General features: G+C 36.9%; 1 long non-coding RNA gene across 1 annotated transcript in view; it reads left to right on the forward strand.

The window, feature by feature from the left end:
- Window positions 1–612: 612 nt before the first annotated feature.
- LOC103475239 (uncharacterized) overlaps window positions 613–20,953 on the forward strand; it is a 56,461-nt gene continuing 36,120 nt past the window's right edge. The window contains exon 1 of the long non-coding RNA XR_014091166.1: window positions 613–5,202. This is a non-coding gene — a long non-coding RNA (uncharacterized LOC103475239). The remainder of the gene's footprint in view (window positions 5,203–20,953) is intronic.

The raw sequence follows: 20,953 nt of genomic DNA on the forward strand, positions 1-20,953 counted from the left end.
ACCTATTTAATATTAATTACAAATAACTCTTAAGAAGTTAAAAAAAAATACTCTGAGAAGATCTAACACTGAATTAGTGTTGGTAAGTGTTAAATAATTAACTCCAGTAGGTTTGATATTTGACACTTTATTAGAGTTAAGGTACTAACTCTCCAAAAAGAGTTAAATTAACACTTTCTGATGTGGACCCATATAGACACTTTAAAAGTGTTGAAATCAAATCTGACGGTGTTAATCTGGGCCTCCTGGATTTGCTGTGTGCACCTCATTCTCAAGTGGAAATGGATGGGCATTTGGATTGCATGCCAAATGCCCACTTTTAAGATTAAAATTTTTTTAAAACTCATGCTTCTTTTTCATTCAATTTCTAAATTATGTCAGATAAAATCCCAGTAAATCAACAGTGTTCCAGTTTTTTTATCCGATAACCCAAAAGTATCTAATTCAGGCTGAAATCTGAGTGAAACAGCGCCGCCACTTAACGTTATATAATTGTAGTGGTCGAAAAGGGTATTACACCTTTAGCAAACACGCAGGTGAAAAGCTTCCCATGAACAATAAACGTCAATGTAAGTTATAACACAAGATGCACTAAATGCGCACGGTATATCTGGAAGAAACACACTTATAGTTATTAATATAAACTGTGTTGGCTGACAGAGACTGAATAAAGAGGCAGACTGGACAGCGAAATATGTGAGGGAAATAAATATATTTTTTTATATATAAGCTGCTGCGGCTTAAGTTTTGACGTGAACCTGCGCTGATGCTGTTAGTAATGTATCTTCCTGGGTAATTGAAATGCCAGTCGACTTTAAAACTTAAGTTGCCTTTCTTTTTTGTTTTTACACACTATTTGTGTTGACATTATTTTGTAACAAAACACTTTTATAAACCTGAGAAACCTCTACAGCTTCAATCCATACCTATATAAAAAATGACGATCTCTTTTCTACTTGCTGAGTGCAGCACAAGTGTATATCGACTCAACAAATTGAATATAAGATGCTTGAGAAATTTATGTAACTAGCTCTATTACCAATTACCTACTGTCTAATAAAGTAATGAAGATATTTTTATCCGAGAGTGTAAATGTTCATTCCACCTCTAAATTATATGCCTGCTCATGAAGTTCCATACTAATAGTAATATCTGTCCATCTATCTCAAACATTTTTAATCAAATTTGAAACATAATTACCCTTCCTTTTATGTGTTTATGCTATTTTATGACTACATTATTTATTTGTATTACAAAATATCCTTTGCACCATAGCAACAATCAGCTGCCCTGACCCTGTGCCTTTGTAGCTCACCCTCTAAAACAGTGGTCCCCAAACTACGGCCCGCGGGCCGGGTCCGGCCCGCCTCCACATTTGGTCCGGCCCCCTGAACAATACCAGAGATCATTCAGATTTTTTTTCATACATTGTATTTTTCGGTTTATATGTGGATTTTTCTTCAACCACCAGGGGGCTCTTTAGCAGGAAGTGTGTCCTGTAAACTGTGGGTGTTTTGTTTTGCATGGCGCATTGCTGCCATCTGTTGGACTTTTAGGGAACTGCTTGACTTTTATGTTATTTAATCAGTACAGTCTTGCTAGTGGTAGAGCAGATGAACACACGTGTTTGTTATGAACGCCGCATTCCAGGTCGAATTCTTCGAAGCAATGCCTGTAAGTAAGCAGCTTATACTTCAAAACGAGCCTTTATGTCAACATATGAGGAATTCATATGTTAAAGTTACTTTCCCTCAATGGAATATATACTAGTCAGTCCCAGTGACCATGTCACTATCGGTTTTTGCCCATGTGCTTTCTGGGTAAAAATCAATCGAGAAACGCACGCAATTTGTAACAGTTTCTGGTGGCGCAGGTGATAAACGTGTAACACTTTTTCTGTTACAAACTGACTCCGGCCCCCACCAGAGAAGGGAAAAGTTATGTGGCCCTCACAGGAAAAAGTTTGGGGACCACTGCTCTAAAACATCAGCAGCTCTCCTCCATGTTTCACAGTAAGAAAGTTGAATCTTTCATCATAGGCCTTGGTGACTCCTCCAAATGTTTATGTTTATGGCTAAAAAGATAAATATTAATCTCATTAGTTCATATGAGTTTGTTACAGAGGCATTCTCAGTTCTTTGGATATCGTTTTATGTTCTTTTCCTGTTTTATACAACTCAGTTACCTTTTCCTGCAGTTGCTTCGACATTTATTTAGCCTTATCCACGACTCAGAAATCAGAAATGTCAGTGTAGCACTGGATGAAAGAGGCAATGGTCTATCATGAGCCAAGATATTGTTACCTTTCGTATCCATTCAGAGCAGTTTGTGTCAACTTATGTGCAGGTTACAAGACCAAAATCAGGTATGTAATCTTTTTATCCGGGTCATTAGGGTAGTTTCTGTTGTCAGTATGATTTAAAACAAGTAAACAAAGTGTTTTAATAAGAAGTGGCAAATGAAAAATCGACAAAAAAAAAATCGCTATGGTGTGTAAACTTATGACTGTATATTCGACATCGACTGACATAAATCAAAACTTACTGTATTTGTTGTGTAAAATCTTCATTCATACGTTTCTCCGCTAGATATGTGTTTGATGTTTCACCGTGCATCCGTTTGATAGTTTCCATGGTAGTCGTCTGTTATCAATGCAATCAATAACATCGCACGGCCGGACTGCCAGGCGGTTTTGGCAGAACACCAGTGAAAAGCATTATTCTCGCAACAACAGAGAAGAAAGGAGTCTTTGTGGAGTTGTCCCTACCAAATTGACAAGGCCTTTTACAGCCTTTGATAGAGACTGGCTGCCTCGCACAATGGAAGGCATATAAATCTGCAGATGTCTTCTGGAAAGCTCAAATGTCAACGCTTTTCACAACAGCACCGGAGCCTTGCAAGAGGAATAATTGATTAGTTCACCTTTTGTCTTGAGCCAAATATTCATCCAGTCAGACATGAAAAGGAACCTGCAGGATAAAAAAAGAAAAAAGGGAAGAAAAAAAACATCTTCTGCGTCAATCAGCATGTACAGAAATTATTACTTTTATTAAAAACTTGAATTTCTCAGATTTTAACATTTGTGGTTAATTTATTGACTTAACTGATTCAAATCTTTCTAGCCGTTATTAAGCAGGCAGGGTTATCTCATTGACTATTATAACTAGGTAACATACTGTGTAATGCTTCATCCTGAATCTTTTTCCTGAAGTGTTATTAACACTACTTAAATAAGAAATTTTTCTTTTCTGTTGAGTTCAGTGGCTTTTGTCTCATGAATGTGAAAGAAAAGGCAGCATAAGGCTGTAAATAAATGATTATTGTAGGCCTGAAATATCTAATTTACTCCACAATACATTTCTGGTTAGTGCAACTTAAATTATCATAACACCAGTGAAAATATGCACACAAAAAAAATGGTCCTGATGCAGAAAAGCAGCGTCACATTATCATATAACACCAGCGTTATTAGTTTGTAATTAACAAGAACTAGTTCTAAACTGGCTGAAAAACACATCATAAGCGTTTAATTATTGATTAATTTTTCATTTTGAATACTTCCAAACTGGCGAAGTGGCCATTACCGTTTTATCCACAGTTTTCACTCCACACTATGGTTTTGTGTTGTTTTTAAGCAGTTGTGAAAACTTATACTGCTGCTGCGCATGTTACACAACAGGTTGTTGCTAGGTAATGAAAGCGTGAGAGATTATTGGATGCCTACATCTCTCAGAAGGGTGTGAAATGATTGGATATTCTATCAGACCTTTTTTATCCATTGATATTGATCACTTGTCTATCACAAAATATTTTGTTATTGATTTAGTTCCCTGCTCTACGTTCAGTTAATTCCTGAATTAATGATATTGTCACATAGAGCCTGGTTGGTCTGGATAGTTTTATTTTTTCTTACCTTAATAATTGAAATAATCATTTGAAATTATCCTTGTCTGATTTCAAAATTTGTTTGACAATCTGACTTGGAGCTGATTGCTCTGATGGAGTCATAATATTTGCTGACCCTGCCGTGAAGGAAATGACGACGCGCCTCCGGGGTTTTATAAAACCAACAGGTACATGTTTGGTGACGACTTCAAAGCTCCTTCTAGCTGCACTTTATCTTTGTCTGTGTTCACTAGCCGGCGATAATTTATACTTGACTTGTATTGTTGCTTTGTGCGTTCCACTTCCCTCCAAAGCTGTGCCACTCATTTTCAGCCTCTGCAATTTTCTTCTCCAGTAGCAGAAAGGAGCACAAGAGGAAAAAGCCAAAGAACGATGACAAAGACAACACAGGACTCCTCTCTTTCCCCTGCCCTGGTTATTGTACAAAACAGGCGAGCAATAATTTTTTGTCATTGGTTTACTCCTAAAAGCCCATTTTGATGTCGGCGCTGAAAAGAAGGCAATAAAGAAACCTTTTCAGAGGAGCTGAATGAGAGAACGAAGAAGAAATGAATCCCTTTTGGATGTTGCGACCGGAGAGGCCTTTTTATTTTCTTTGCTCGGGTAATCAAATGGAGCTGAAATGAAAATGGAGTTTTCTATGAAAATAGGGGCCTTTGTTGGCTTTGGAAGGCTGGTAATTCATAAACAATAAGCCGGCTCCTTTTGTTTGGGTTATAATATATTCCTGCTGTTCTGAAAGAGGTCCCTCGCTGCACACACATGCACTCGCGCACATTGAAGCCAGGGTAAAAGCCAAAGTGAGGCAGCAGGGGAAGAGAGAAAGAGGGAGGATAAAAGGAGGCAGAGAGGCTGACTTTCTATTCATCCTCCTGACTGAGAGACGGCAGGATGCTCAACTCCTCACCTCACTTCCTCCGCTCGGCAACTTTTCCTCTCTGAGCATTTTGGTTCTTTTATTCCTGCAGGTGAGAATGGATCATTTTTGACGGGGTTGTTTTTTCTGAGTGCTTGGCGAGTCCTGAGGGAAGAAGTACGGACGTGAGGCTGTTGATGGATCTTTTTTTCAACGGATGCAGCATCTGATTCTTTGGGAAACAAAAATATCAACGTGATTGAAACAAGAACTGCAAAGCAAACAGAAGAGAGAACTGCACTTCACATCTTCAAGCGGCAATTTTTCAACATCCATCCAGTGAGGAGCGTGCATTAAGTGAGATTTCAAACCTTCTCGCCTCCTGTGACTGAAAAGTGTCGGGAAAACTTTCCTGAGTTGGAAAATGCTGAAGAAAGAAGGTACTGTAGGACTTTGACATAATGACTTTTACATTATTGTAGACCGAAAATTTAATATAACAGGAGAAACAGGCCTTCTACCAACCTGACATCTAATCTGTATAATGTATAACAAAAGTAACAAATAAATAAAAATAATTCCCCATCAGAAAACATGATAATAAGTAAAAATAAGTAACCAAAAAAATCAAAGAAAATGTACAACTGAAAAATTAAATAAACAAAACCAAAATACATACAAATGTATATATTAATTAGCAATCCTAAATAAATGTTTTTGCAAACAATGAAAAAGCTAATAAAAAATATTAAGTCTAAAGTAGGGGGGAAACATCAAAAAACAATATCTAAGAGAAAATGACAAAACAATACCAGTATTACACATTGCAAGTTAAATAAGCAAAAAATTACAAACGACAACAAATGACAAAACATATTTGATTAAAAAAACTTGAGGAAAAATAAACATATTTATACAATAAACAATAATCCACAATATAAATTGCATAAATAGCAACAGGTGAAATAATTTGGGCTAACATGCATCTAAATATGCTAGAAATAAACTTACTATTACATTCACCTTGTGGTCAGGATTTGCTCTTTATATTATGAACTTTTCCACCAGCAACTACAATTGTACCCTATCTCTTAAAAATGGTTCATTGTCAATTATTTGCTTGGGATCAAATGTAAAGGCTGTGCGAAAGTCAACAGGAAAAGTTTTTTTTATCAGAAACCTTTGCATAATGGTTATTCATAAAATCATCTCCATGCTCTGTGGCTTGGAATAATAATTTCTACTCTTTAGATGTTTTTGTATTCATGTGGATTGAGCTCAGGCTCTGCTGCGCTGCCCTGAGGTGTACCTCAAGGCATCATTGTTGGACCTTTGCTGTTTTTCAATCTACCTGCTGCAGTTAGGAGCCAGTTTTAAAAACCATAGCATCTTTTTTGACTTTATGTGAATCTTTTTCATGTATATTTCCCTTTGAAAAGCAGAACACACTCGGTTAAGACCCTCCTTACGTGAGACCCTTCTAGAAATGCTTATAACTGCCTATATTAATAGTTCAAAAACAAAATATAGTTTAATATGCATTAATACATAATGGAAGCCGTCTTAGCATGACTACAGAAGCTAACATCAATGGACTTCCACATCACTGCTGTTTGGGGCCACAGCTAATCAACGCCATTGATAAGAAACGGTGCTCCTGGATTGGCTGATTTGCAAACGCCAACCAATAATCTGTCAAGTAGAATTATATCTAAGTGTTTCAGCTTAGATATAATGCTAAATATATGTTGTTATATATATTTTCTGTGAATATTTTAGACATGAATTTATCCACAAATAGGTGGGATTCTTGTGAATAATTCTCTGAATGCTCCTTCATCTTGCATGATTAGCTTGTCTTGATCAGAGTGTGTGGCTGTCACTGCAGCTGGGAGTGACTCCTGCACCAGATGTTACCTGTGAGCCTTTTAGGAAAGGAGAAGGAACCTGCAGCAACACCTGTTCTTGAGGGAAGGTTATGCATGTGTTCACTAGTCGCCAAAGGTCACTTTTCTGAAAAGGGATTGCTGAATATGTGTGCTCATGAACGGTCTCCACTCACTCAACAATGAAAAGCATACACGCTCAGGTGGGACTGGAGAGCGGGTGGAGCTTGTCATAAAAGTAGAGAAATTACACGTTGGATTGATTTTATTGGTTTTGTGCCATAGATTTGGTGTTTTGATGGAAATCAATTTAAAGCTGGCTGCTTTTCCTGAGTGCTTTGTTTTAGATTTTGTACAATATTTTATCTTTGTTTAAACCCAGAAGTTTAAAAAACAAACAAAAAAAAACAACTTCTAGTCTAATTTCTGCATTGCAATAAATCTATGTATCCTTCCACTCTTCAGTGAAATGTGCGCATTAATGTTGTCATGGGCTCCGTGGCAGGAAGCAGCTTCAAAATGTTCAACTTGACTTAAATAACAGCATTTTGTGGTTGCATAATTTATTGTATTAAATGCCATAGAAACAAACTTTTAAAGTCCTCTTTGCCCTCAATTTGAGGTGTCTAAAGTGCAGCCTGGGGGACATTTGTGACCCGGTGAGGCCCCCGACAAATATAGGACCTGGACACCATTTTGGATTTGTTTAGGCCAACATGTTCACAATCATAAGGTTCTTAAAGCATAACAAAAGTCAGGTATAGAAGAAAATATTTGTCATTTGTTAACCAGGTTTCTGCATAAATCTGAATTTCACGATAAATAGAGCCATAAACTTCCAGGATCTTTTACACAAAAGCAGACTTGGGTAGACTCCATCTCCACCAACTATCTGATGTCGGATGCACCTAAGAAAAAGTGACATATTTATAGTTTTTGCTGCTGAACTTTGACTAGAAAGATTATTCTAGCTGAAGCCCCCCCCCCAAAAAAACAAAACAAAAAAACCACCCCAAAACATGAGGAATCTCTAATCCTGTCTTATATTTTAGCTCTATAATGATTTACAAATCCAATTTTTGGTTCACTCAATAAAATGTTACATTTTTAGTTTATTATTGTTTAAAAATAATTTAAAAAGTAGTTTAATTTGGACATTTTTCTAAAGATAAATTGTTTTCAACTTGATAATTGTGTGGCACAAAGTTTGTCCCAAATTACTTGATTCTGGTTGTTTTGTGATTTTAAATGACATTTTGACAAATTATACAAGCACACTAATCAGTTTCTTAGAGATATGTTGTAACCTTGGAGAAGAAGGAAAAAAAGACATGCCAATTATATATATATATATATATATATATATATATTCACGAGATATTGATTAGATTTCTCGTGATGTTCTTATGACATTAAACTCAAATTTTAGTGTAAATTACCATGGAGACGGACCCAGGTCAGAAGTGATGCTACTGAAAATCCCAAACTGAACTTGAAGTTACTTCACCACATTTATAAATTAAGTGGATAATTTAGAGCGTAGTTGAGGTTCAGCTGATAAGAGATACACGGTTGTGTTGTTCCAAACATTTCCCCAAGATTTAATCCAAAATCTGTACAATTCAACTGGGGGGAAAAAATGAAATCTGTTAAAAAATGTAAAATAAAATCATTGCAATAACCTTGTTGCGTAAGTGTGCTCACCCGAAAAAATTTACTTTAATTCGTATACCTGTTAGTCCAAGTCCAACATGTTTTGCTCTTGGTTTGGGTGCGCAGCAAACCTCAACAATATTAAATCAGACCAACCATAAATTACCTATTTTCAGTTATTAGTGATCATAAGACTTTCTCCAGAAAATCTCTTTCCAAATTTACACAGTCTGTGCAATACTTTGTAAATGAGAACCTTTTTGTAGATCAGTCGATATTAAAGCAGCTGATATCGATTTGCACTCAACAGCAGGGATACTTTCTAAATACTGACAAGCTAAATGCCGCCTTTCTACTGCTCTTATTCATGTGCTCAATATTTATTGTGTGATTCACTCTGTTACTTGTTATTGTTTGCTTGTGAATTTCTTTCATTTTTACTGATATCTAAAAGGCCCCATTAGAAATATTGAGATTAAGAAAACTGCTGCACAGTTTGATATGAATGTCATGAAACTGAACAGGTTTGCAGATTTAAGGACAAGATTATTGCAGCTTTATATACGTGCATCTCAAAATATTAGAATATCATTAAACATTTTAATATTTCATGTCACTGCTTTCAGAAAGTGAAACTCATCATCGTTATACATACTCATATCTTTACATAAAGAACCATTTTGGTTCATCCTGGACAGAAGGATGCCACAAACCCTGCCAGGTTTTCTATTAAGTTCTGTGTGATTCTCATTCAACTGGAGGCGTGTTACATTGTTAACACTTAAATTACATCTAAATAACTCAGTGCCACCCTTAGTGACATCAGATCATCAGTTCAAAAAGAAAAACCTTTCATCTGAAAAGAGGACTTCTTTCACCAGATGTTTTCCTTCCACTCAACTTGCCAAAGAAATTGAGTGTGCCATAGCATTTCTGTATTAAAAATCCATAAAAGAAATCGGAAAGAAATGCCTTAGATGTGTCATAAATCTATGTATCAGTTTCACTTTTTGAAGAAATTTACTGCAGTAAAGTACACTTTTAAGGATATTCTCATTTAAGGTGTGCCTGTAATCAGTCTACTGTGTTGTAATGAGTATTTAGCAAATTGATTGCAGGGAGTCTAGACATTTAAAAATGGAGGGTCACTTACTGTATTTGCGCCGTTGCTTTGGGACATTTAGTAAGTTCATTCACTGAATTTAAGAAAAAAAGTTTAAGTCAGCTTTTCCACGTGTGCTTAGGAAAATATTTAGTCAATTCTCAGCAGCAAGAATAGGATTTGAATCTCTCTTTTTTAAAAAATACTTTTTTGTATTAAGGCAAGTTCAATCATTTCATGCTTTTAAGTGAACATCACAGAATAGATGTTATCTATATGTTAAAGAGAGAAAAAAAGTATGATTAGTAAGAGACATACAGTTTTCCGTAATAATTTTGCCCTAATGTAAAAGGATCTCCATCTGTAGCAACTACTTGTGATAGATTACCAAATTTGTATTATTGTTGAATGCAGTTTGGGGGTTGCACAAGATCAGTCTGGAGCAGAGGTGGGCAACTCCGGTCTCCTGCAACTTTTAGATGTGTCTCAATTTCAACACGCCTGAGTCAAATTAGCAGGACTCTGGAGAACTTGACTGCACTTAGAAGGTGATTCAGCTGTTGGATTCAAATGTGTTGGACCAGGGAGACATCTGAGAGTTGCAGGACACCGGCCGTCCAGGACCAGGATTGCCCACCCCTGGTCTAGAGCAGGGGTGTCATTTGCGACCCTCGAGGGCCGGCATCCTCCATGTTTTAATTCCCTCCCTGGTTTAATGCACCTGGATCAAATGATGGCTCGTTAGAAGCCCTAAGACGAACATTGACAAGCTGAGAAGGTTGTTGCTACAACCAGGGAGAAAACTAAAACTTGCAGGATGCCGGCCCTCGAGGACCGACTTTGGACACCCCTGGTCTAAAGTATTTGTTAAAACATGAAGTGTTTCCTCTCGGTATAGATAGATCTGTAGAGCTGTATAAGTTCATTTCTGTTAATCATCTGCATTTTTATAAAATAGCAGAAACTTAACTCCACATAACTTTTAAAGGAAAAACAAAGCCTATTTGTAAAGATAGATTCACATGTATAACATTTTCATTAATTTAAAGATGGCTGGAGTACATCTGGCTTGATTCAGGTTAAAACTGAGTTATTTTTTTCATGGGGATTCGAGTGGTTTCTATATTAAAGAACTGTAGCATATCTTCATATTTCAAATGATTACGTTAGATTCACTAAAACAGGCCAATGATACCGGACTGCATTTGTAGAGTGTTAGGACTGGACTGTTTGTTTGAGCTGGCTGATGATGTGACACTTAATCAGGCCACTAGATGGCGGTGTGGTCTAAAGGACACAGTTATTGGTCCTGCGCTCCACACATTTTCTTCGGTGTGTATGTTTGTTGGAATGAAACAAACGTTGGTTTTAATTTTAAAAGCATCGGTTTTTGACCTTTGAGATATTAGTACATCACCTAGACATTTGTAACTAAACATATTGTTTGTTTGTTTATTTAATAAAAAATATCAACACTAAATTCCTCCTATGTTTGCAGATAGATTTTGTACGCCGTACAATTTCAAGAATGAGACCAAAGATGTGCACGTTCTAGACAAAATAGCAACCTTTATGTACATAAATATATCAGTCTCATAATTAATCAGAAAGCTGAAGAAAAGTTGTTTTTATGAATCAGAAAAGCCATTTCTTTTGTGTTTAAATATTAAAAAGCACTAAAAATAACAAACAAGGGATACTCTAGCTTTAGCATCTTTAATAGTAGGAAAACTAGGAGAAGCTAGAAATATTAGGAAAGAAGCTCTTGACCCAGTTGTTGCTTGTTGCCGTCTGTGTGGAGTGTAGAAACCCAGCAGAGGGAGCCTGGAAACCATCTTTAAACTTCAAAAAAAGCACAAAATTGGTGACATGTTTTCCGCTGGCTTCAAAGCCTCTTCCATGCGTTCATTATTACCAGTCTATCACTAAGACACTGTTGCTTTTCAGACTATAAGTCTAGTTGATATTTGTACCAAAAATTTAAATGTAGGACATTTAGCTTTGATTACATAGTTTGATCACATGCCAAGCTGTAGATCATGTCTTAAAATTAAAGTAAATCTTTATACAGATAATATTGAAATCAAAACCTAAACTTAATATAGTCTTATTAATAACATAATTGTAGCTTTTTTGTGAGGTAATAAAGAGTGACAAAGTCCTGTAATAATAATGCATTTTATTGCTTATGTTTGTATTGCTCCATAAAAACAGAAATAAAAAGTGTGAAGTGATCACATGGCTTTACCCTCCATCATAATGTTCATGATTTCCACTTTCAAACTGGACGTTTATGGAAAACTCGATAATCGGACAATGTTTGGTCTCACACGCAACATAAACAAGACCAGATTAGAAGTTTTTCTAAGAAGCTGACAGTTTAAAACAGGAATAGAAAGACGAGAACTGTGAGTCCTTCTGAATGTGAATTATGCAATTTCTTCAGCCGAGTCATTATGGCCAGGCGGAGTAAATCCTGCCATTATGTGAGACTCAGACTCTCAACTTGTTGATGCACCATTAGCTTTACTTTTTCTGACTCCCCCCTTCCTGAGACGAACATCAACTGAATGTGAAGAGGAAGAAACAATCACAGGGGGGAGCTTTGTTCAAAATGCTGCAGGGAGTTTTAGCTCTGAGCAAATCATAGCAGTCACAGCTCCGTATTATTGCAATACTTTCTTTATTTCACCCTGCGCACGGCTACACATAAAGGATGCATTTCATATTAGTGCAATTTAGAGATTTATCTTTATTTTCTTTTAAGCCACATTGTTTTAAAATTAGTTATGAAATAGATCATTGCGCTGAAATTTTCTTTGCAGAAACAAGCTGACATTAATAAGATTAGGAACACTAATCACTAATCACATCACGCACAAAAGCATGACCATTTTAAATAATGAGCCGATTTTTCTGTATATAATCTGTTTTATCTGTAGTAGGATCACTTGCTGGCCTCATTTAAATAAAATTAAATGAGAAGAAATATTGTTAAAAAGCGAGCAGTAGTTTCAAGAAATATTTTGCTCATCCTGTCTGCTTTGTGATCAATCATAGCAGTTTGGCACAAATATCAAGCTACGTAAAGGAGAATTTTCCTTTTGATTTATTTGTAAACACCATATGACTTTCATGTGTCTGTTGGAATTTCTTAAGAAGTGGATTTATCTATAAACATCTATATGTTTATAGATCTGCACCAGATGGAGATCTTATCTGGGCTCAGGTTGGTTGGTAAACGTCCATATTTTTAAATGAATGCAGTTTCTTGTGGTTTTATTACTCGACTTTAAGTTGTGCAGCTTATTGTGCTAAACAGGCTTTGTTTTTATAAATTTAGTTATGTTTAGGATGCATTCCTGTTATGATTCATTTTATGTGGGAAATATTCGATGGGAATAATGAAATGGTAAGAACTGGATTAGATTAGACTGGAGTTGTTGGTGTTCATGTGAGAGTAGAGAGGAAGACTCACTTGTATCTCACCAGATCTGCTGTGCTCCTCCCCTTGTGCCTGTTCTCCATGCCACTCAATAGCAAAAGAGGAGATGTGTGAACTAAAGTCTCTGTGTGAAAAGCAACTTAAAAAAAATCGAGACTATTTTTTAAGAAGAAGCAAAAGAAAAAGAATGGCTTGAAATTACAACTCAATTATCACCATCCATTTAAAACATCCAATCAGATTCGGTCCATTTCCCATTTTTCCTTTCTTTCTATGGCGAGTTTATTTTGTTTCTTTTATAAGTTTTTGTAAGGACCAATGCTGAATATTCAGGTCTGCACATAATTATTTTTTATTTTTTTACCAAATTCAGGAGATTACTGCCACAAAATCTGCTCTGGATTTAAAGAAGACTTAGAAAAAAACAACTAAAGCATAACTGGTCTAATATTGGGTTTCACATTTTATTACCTACTATGTATTTTTGTTTAAAATGTGGACTTTCAGCACTGACAAGCAAAAAATACTTTTGTTAGTAAATAGATCTTTCCAGAAAGAATGATATCCACCACCTGATAAGAACAGAGAAATTGCTAATGCGTCTTTACATTTTAAAAACTCAAACTACATTTTTTTAGGTTTAATTCAATAGAAAGTTTTATGAATTTCTGTTTCATTACTGCCACACATATTAAAATATTGAATTCAAGATCAATCTTCAACTCAATATTGCCATCTTTTGATTTCTTATTGTCATTAGTTTGGTAAGAAATAGACTCAAAACATTCTGATTGCAGAGGGGAAGAATATTCTCACTTGTGCAATGACATTTATTTGACTTTAGCCAATGTAGATAATGTAATGAAAATTCCATAATGAATTGAAATCAACTTTTTGCATTTTTTTTTTACCTCCTATTACTTTCATGACACATGACCAAACAATCATAAACTAGAAAAATGTCATTTTTTTTCAGGAATTTATAAAGAAAAAGGTGATAGAAGCTGTAAACTCTAGGTATAAAGACGAACATTAGAGTTTAACACTTATTTGTTTTGTGTGATTTAGTTTAATATCCTGCAACAGATTCCTAAATCTTCATGCCTTTGCAGCATTTCCTAATAAAACTGTCAGCATTATGTCTGCTCTTTCTGCACCACCCTGTGTTGACTTTGCTCTTTGCCGTTGCTCTGGGTTCAGTGCTGCCGGCGTGTGTTCTCTCTGCATAGAGCCGTGGCTGATGAAAAGGCTCTGCTGACATGCATTGTGACAAATATGAATCGCATTAGAAACCTCCTCCAAGCGGGACTCAGACAGTTTGCTGAAACTCTATTTCCTCGCTTTTGCGTTTTACTGCTCAGGCAGAAAATTGCAGTTGTTGATGTAGTTGTTAAAAATTATAAAGTAATAACGTCCGGTCGACTGAGATCTGTGACATCATCACTCTATCCATTTAGCTGCTGGATTAGCCTGTATTGTGTAGTGGGTTTAGTTTAGGCTAACACTTAATTTGCTGGCAATATCTGTGCTGTAAAAGATAAAAAATAAAATAAAAACTGGATTGGAATATGGCTGACCTGATGAAAGTACCTTTGAGTCCTCCTAAAAACATTTTCCTCCATTTTTGTGATGTAGAAACACCAATTTCTAAGATATTTTATTGAGATTTTATGTGATAGATCACATCATGGCACATTGTTTGGTTACATTTCCAGCTTTTTTGGGGTATTTGTCTTAACCAGCTATGCACATTTAGAGTCTGATTTTCTTTTACCATAGGAAAAATAACTCAAGTGACTTTGTATGTGAACATCAGTTTCCCAGATTTCAAGAACCGTATCTGCAGCTGTGTTTTTAGAATCGTCTCAAGACCTCTGCAGCTTTCACAGCTTTTCTTCCAGGATTGTAAAGTATTCAGCTAAAGTCATCTTCCAATCAACTCCAACCTTCTTCTCCTATTTTTCTCCATGGCTCTCCATGGAGATGTGGTGTGTGTGGTGTTTCCACCCGAGCAACGGATCTCTGCAGCTCCTCCACAGTGGCTTGTCAAAAGTAACCTCAACAGAAATAAAAATCCGCCGCTGTGCATCTGTAGTCCTCCCCTTTCCCCCTTTTACTCTGATACCTCTAAAAACTTGCAAATATGGTGCGTCAGAAAATAACAGGCGCTACATATTTTATGTTTTAATAAAATGAGACTCAAAAAGTTGAAAGCAGCTCCACTGGTGGACAAGTAAAAAAATAAATAAGTAAAATCTCCTAACCTTACAGAGCACTATTCCCCTCACCCCTCGCAGCCCTCGGCATAAAGGAACCACCACGCCATCATCACTCCGCTACAAGCATCACTCAAGACATTCAGCCCGACTAAATGGTTCAGCCAATTACATTGATTTTAGAGGAGCTATGTTGTTTGCATTAGCGCAGGAAAATGGGCTGCCATTTCCCATGTTGGTGAGAATTAGGGTCTACTCGGGGTCTGTAATGGATTGAATACCAATCAGCAGGCTCTTTTTGACCACATATCACATTGTGCACTCACACTATTAGAAACTCCTTTCAATGTATTTCTAATTACTTGAGCAGATGTATTTTTAGCTCCAGCAGGGAGGGCAGAGACCCGGCGCTTTGACAGCGCTGCTTGATCGGCTCTGCTGTTTGATTCCAGCTACATTATTAAATAGTGAATGATTGATTGGCTGTTTATCTATCAGTGTTTAGCCTAAAATATTGCAGCTTAATTTTATTCATAAAGCTTCCTTCCAGGATGGGAAGTTTAAAAGCTGTGTGATGAGAAAGCTCTGTAGAGGAAATAGCCTGACTGAATGACAGAGAAGAAATTGCTTATGATGTTTATATTCAGTTATTTGCTTTTTGTCTGTCTGTATTAATTCAGTGTAAGTCAATTTTCGGCAGGTGAATCAGCCAGTAACGCTCAAAGTAGACCTAAGATGCACAAAAAAACACAATTATTATTTAAAAAACTCCCCCCATTCTACTATAAATGCTAAACAAGGTTCCTCCTTTAAGATTCTCTGTTATGAATTAAGAGACTGAGATGAAGTTACAAATCACTATTTGGCATCAAAAGTTTAAAGAAACTTTGATATTCCTAAAGAAAGAGAGCATGTTGTTATCAGCATAGGAAGTAGTGCTGCTCCTCCTGAGCCTGTTGCTGTGCACTGCCAGTCAGCTGGTTAAAAAAAACACACTTTAGTTTTCTGTCGATTTTAAAAAATTAAATAAAAAAATTGGAGGAATATTTCTGGAGCCAAAAGACACGAACAGTCCTGTCCTTTAGATGTCAAAAAGGGGAATTAAATTATTTTCTAATTAATACCAGTTTGCACTGGTAAAATAACTGTACCAATGTAAAATACCAGTGTAGTTTGACTCAGTTCTCATAGCATGAGAATCTCATTCTGACCAATAATGACCCAAATTTGAGACATTTTTCTGTTAGGAAGTGACACACAACTTGTTTTTCTCACATTTTATTATACATGTAACTGTTGCATATTCCTTTGCTGTAATAAATTTGTTCAGTTATATTACTGTCAAACTTTGAGAGGTACATTTTAAAAGACTTCTTTTTGAGATTTAAAGTCTTCAGGAGCTTAACTTTATTCCTCTCCTTGGAAAATATTTTTGCTTTATTTATGTTCAGCAGTAAGCAAATATAAATATTACATTCTTTGAGATTATTTTTCTTACCTTTTTTTTGTTTTGAAAATAATCTGTAGGCACATTTAAAATGAGGGGAAAAAAATCTTTTTTTTTTTTTACAGTTTAATTTATTTGCTAAGTAAATAATGGAAACTTACCCCAAAGGCAACAGTGAACCATAACGGTTTTCACCAAGGCAGTATTAAATGTTGGCCCGAATCCCAGCTTGAATCCGACAGAGAATATGTGGAGGGAGTTAGAGATTAGGGTGATGGTACAGAGACTTGTAGATCATCACCAAAGATGAATCATCAAACTAGCAAAACGCAGCTCAGCAATTATAACAAAAGTGTGATTATAATGGCAAGGAAAACTGTTCCACAGATTTTTGTGTGTACAGAAGTTTTGAAAGTGTAATTTGAAAGCAAATGTAAACAAATTGTACATTTTTGTTTATTTCCACTTCTTTTCAGTTGTTCAGTCACCTTTTAACTGGATGCTTGTGCAATTTAACCTCTGTAAATGATTTCCTAATTTGATTCATTTACTTTTCATGGTTTTCAGGATAAAAAAATGAAATAAAATATGAATATCCATTTAGCTGACACTTTACACTCTTGGATTTATTTCTAAATGTCAGATACAGAATTTGATCGTAGAGGCATAAACCCAGCGTGGTTAGCCCCCAGATATGCTCACACACACTCCAAAACCCGAGCGCCACAAAGTAAGTAATCAAATGTCATTCTCCGGTTCAAGTCGATTCTCAATCTCCATTTTCAGCTTTCTCCAAAATCTATAAAGGTAGCTCTTAAGACGGGTACGGCGGGGGTTAAAGGTGCTGCGGGACGTCGTCGTTTTCGGGGTTAACAGACGCTTTTGCCTTCTGAAGTGATCTGTAAGCTCGTCGCTTTGCTGCCAGAGGATGTTTTGTATCGCATCTCTCTTTTGTCTTGGGATATAATTTAAGGTCTCCTTACCTTGCCGTATGACGAGGCTGCATTCAGGCCTCATGTAGTTGGCAATAAGCACAACAGAAATGCCTCTCCAGCCGCATATCATAGCTGTCTCACAACAAGCCTCGCCTCAAAATAATTTCTTAATCCATTAATTGGCGTGGAGCAGCATTCGGGGCCGGGCTTTTTGTTCAGTATGTTTTTCAGAGATGCATACTAATCATATAAAGTGATCCTTTGTGCTCAGGTTGACAGCAGCAGCAAGAGCTTTTAGACATACACACACGCGCGCGCGCTCCGTGAGGCATGTGTCTGGGAGCGCCGACGGCAGAACGAGTGTATTATTTTCCCTGAAGAGTGTTATTTTCCTGTCAAGGCTTGATGGCAACGTGCCAACAGATGTGACAGGGAGTGATCATCCCTCCTTTATACAGTAGGGAGAGAGAGGGACGGATGAGGACGGAGGGAGGAAGACAGACACACTCGCCGGGCTTTCATCGGGGGGCATTTTCATGCAAATTCTGATATACAAGATTTGAAAAGCAGCGTGGAAGTGGCTAATTCTAATGAATTCCCGTCGCTGAAGGGAAACTTTTGAAGCGATTGAATCCATTTGTCATATTTACATCCTCATCCGATCACCCAACAGGGGCAGTTTGTGTCTGTTCAGATCTTTGTCCAGGCTTTTCTGTAGATCCAACGAAGTACTCAATGCTTCAATGTTTCTGTTGCTTCTTTGTTGCAATGCCTCTTGTACCTTTTTATCTTCTTCATAAAAAAACAAATATTTGTTTTGCTGATTGCAATGAGCTGAAGTTATGTAAAATTGATTTTTATATGATACCACTTGAGGCCTACTATCAGTCTATATTTTCTGTTTATACGTATTGTGAATTCAGTATTTGAAGATTGAATTCTACTTAATTTACAAAAGTAAAGATTGTCAGGGGAACAACTTACTAAGGAAAACTTTTCCGATGAATTTCAGCTTTCATTTCTCAATTTAAATGTATATAAACCCAAATGTACTTATTTAGCCAGAAACATTAACATTAACAGCGAGTGGTTTTTTGTAGCCATCTGCCAGAATCTGACATCAATCTGAGAAAACCTTACCACATTTTTCAGGGTTCTTCCTTATTCAGCCTGTTTCAAGTCACCCCACAGCATTTCAATGAGATTAAAATCTGGACTTTTAATTTCTTAATCCTTAGCCAGTCCTTGCTGGATTACCTGGTATGTCTTGAGTCACCAGGTGCATTTCCACTACAAATGTTCTCAGATATTTGTCGATATTCCACTAATCTTAAAAAACACAATTTTGGAATTGTGGTGTTTGTTTTAAATAAGAAACACAATTAAAATCATTTGTTCACATGTTAAATCATTTAAAAACATGCCACGCCATGATTCTCCAACTACTTCCTGTTGTCTTCATGGTTTCCACCAGTAGTAAATCCAGTTGTTGATCATTATTCCAGAAGATTTGGTGTTTCTCTGTGTTCTCTCTGGCAAACTTCAATCTACTTTTTTTCTTATAGAGCAAATGTTTCCTTCCTGCAAACCTCCTGTGGAAGTTAAACCGGTGCGTCCTCTTTCTGGTTTTTCAGACACGCATGCTCATATCAACAGTCTCACAAAGGAGACTTTGTGAGAAATCTGTGGTATTTGGAGACTTCTTTTAGCATCTTGCCGTCTCCTCTCCGGGTGAAACTTGCTTGGATTCCCAGATCTGGGTAAGTTGGTGGTTGTTTTCAGTGTTCGCCAGCAGTAAACTGTATTCTTTAAATCTTTGGATCTATCAATGCTTCAATGTTTCTGATCATTTTTGCACTCAAAAAAATCTGCTGATGTAAGAATGAGTAGGTACTGGAGGTTTATCCTGCTGATATTTAGCAGGATCATAAGAATGGATCATAAAATCGCTTGATGGATTCGGAAAGTGCTCAACAGGTTAAAGGGATGTATGATTTTTTTTTTTTTTACATCAGGTGCTAGAAATCAATAGAAAACTCTCTAATTCCACTTGAATCCCTCTCCAGATCAGTCCTCGGTAATCTGATCTCCTGAGCCCACTCTTCCTGAGAAGCAAAAGCAGCTCTCGCTGATGAGCGGCCTGATAAATAACAGCTCCAGCAGATTAAATAGGAGCTCATCTGGAAACTCTGTAGGTAAACCCCTTGTGTGCGCTCTGTCTCTCTTTTCTCTTTTTACCCTCTTCATTTACTTCTTTTCTGGCTAAAAACAAAGAAAAGCTAAACAAAGCAGAAGGAAAACAAAAGGAAAGAAAGAAGAACATGTCATTACTGGTTTTGTTTCCTCAGTGGCACAATACCCTGACCATCCTCATCAAATGATGGAGATTGCAAGCATGCATGCAGGCAAGTAGGACGGCCTGATAGAACACCCCCCCCCCTCCCACCGTGACGAAAGGCAGTTTAATTTAGATAATTATCTCACAAATTAACCACAAACTCCTCGGCTGTTAATTACCTGTCTGTGGGAGCGACACAGTAAAACAAAACCAGAACCAGAGGAGCTTTTGTTCGCATCTTCTTGGGGGGCCCCATAAATTGGTTCCGCCCCTGCTGAAAGGCCAGATAACCCTTTGAAGGAACAACCACTAAAGCATTTGATAGTCTAATGGGAAATATTGTTAGCATCCCAGTTTGTAATTGGACGTCATAAATCTGGCCCAAGTGATGGGGCAACAAAAGAGGGGTTTTGTGTCGGTGTCAAGGCCACTGCGCGACTTGTAAATCCTTCCCCCCGCTGAATGGCGCTATCTGACGGCGCACGTACGGCTGCAGCACAAGATGCACGGCCGCCGCTTCCTCCCGCATCGATCCATTGTGAGTGCGCGGGAGTGTTTGGATTTCTGGATGTGTGTATCTGCTCCAGCAGCGCTAATAAAAGCGCTGTTCTTATCTTTGTGTCTGCTGAAGGTGATTCTGTCAGACGCTATTAACCTTGCCTTTATAATGACGGCTCGTCTGATTAGTTTCAACTCTTAAAAGTGCGACATTTTCAATTTCAGATTTTTCTTCGGCTCTCTGTGACACATTTAATTCACTTTGTCTCTTCGTTGAGCTGCAGCACCTCGCAAAAAAAGTGCGTGCGACCCTTGAACATGTTTCAGATTTTAATTTGTGTTGCTCTGTCACATAAAATCCCAATAAATGCATTGAAATTTGCAATATGAAGAGATTGAACTACATAAAATTATTCTTTGGTTATTTTGGTAAAAAGAAACAAATGACAAAAAGCAACAGAATTTAGCCTAATCTTTAAAAATAATGACAAAGTGTGGTTTAACAAATCCTACTTTCTGCCTTATTTCCCTTTATGTCTTTTTAAGTGCTAATAAAAATAGCCGCCTTTATCTCTGGTTAAGATTCTCCATAAAAGGGAGATTTTAGTTGTTAGAGGTGTTCAGGTGAGAGGATGTTGTCGACCCTTATTTCAGAGAACACGAGATGGAAA

This window comes from Poecilia reticulata, chromosome 2 (assembly GCF_904066995.2).
Source record: "Poecilia reticulata chromosome 2, P_reticulata-male-v2, whole genome shotgun sequence".
In the NCBI taxonomy this organism is placed as follows: Eukaryota; Metazoa; Chordata; class Actinopteri; order Cyprinodontiformes; family Poeciliidae; genus Poecilia; species Poecilia reticulata.